A 599-nucleotide genomic window follows, 5' to 3' on the forward strand; every position below is an offset into this window, starting at 1 on the left:
AATCAGGGCCCTCAACATGTCCCCCTGCGTCAACGGAGGGGGCAGGAGCCCGGACACCTGGGTTCTACCCAGCTGGGTGCGGGGGGGGTGAGATTTCTTAGTTGTGTTGTGTTCACATGTTGTATAGTGCGCATGTGCATCTGTGTGTAGTTGTGTGTGTATACATGGGTGTGTGTGTGTGTGTGTGTACCAGATGCCTGGGTCTGTGTGTAAAATCTTCTCTTAGGCATGTGTTGTGCTTCTGTGTGGTGCAATGTGGGTGTGTGTGCATCCCGGACGCCTGGTCCTGCATGCGTGTGTGCATTTTTGTGTGTCAGGTCTGGGGGTGTGAATCTGTGCATGCAGTGGGGCTCAGTGCCAGCTTTGTGCGGTGACCGGGGGCATGTGGTTGTGTGCATGGGTGCGAGGGGTGTGAGTGCTTGTATCTGTGTAGCTGTGTGTGTCCCAGGATGGGGGGTGGAGGGAAGCTCCAAGTGGTCCCACCTGTGGAAGTGCACACAATACACACACAACGGGTGCAGAGACGCCACACACACTGGCAGGGGTCCTCCCCCGGAACAGTGTGTGTGTCTGTGATGCACACAAATGCCTCCCCCCCC

Source organism: Alligator sinensis, unplaced genomic scaffold, assembly GCF_000455745.1.
Source record: "Alligator sinensis unplaced genomic scaffold, ASM45574v1 scaffold1950_1, whole genome shotgun sequence".
Lineage (NCBI taxonomy): Eukaryota > Metazoa > Chordata > Crocodylia > Alligatoridae > Alligator > Alligator sinensis.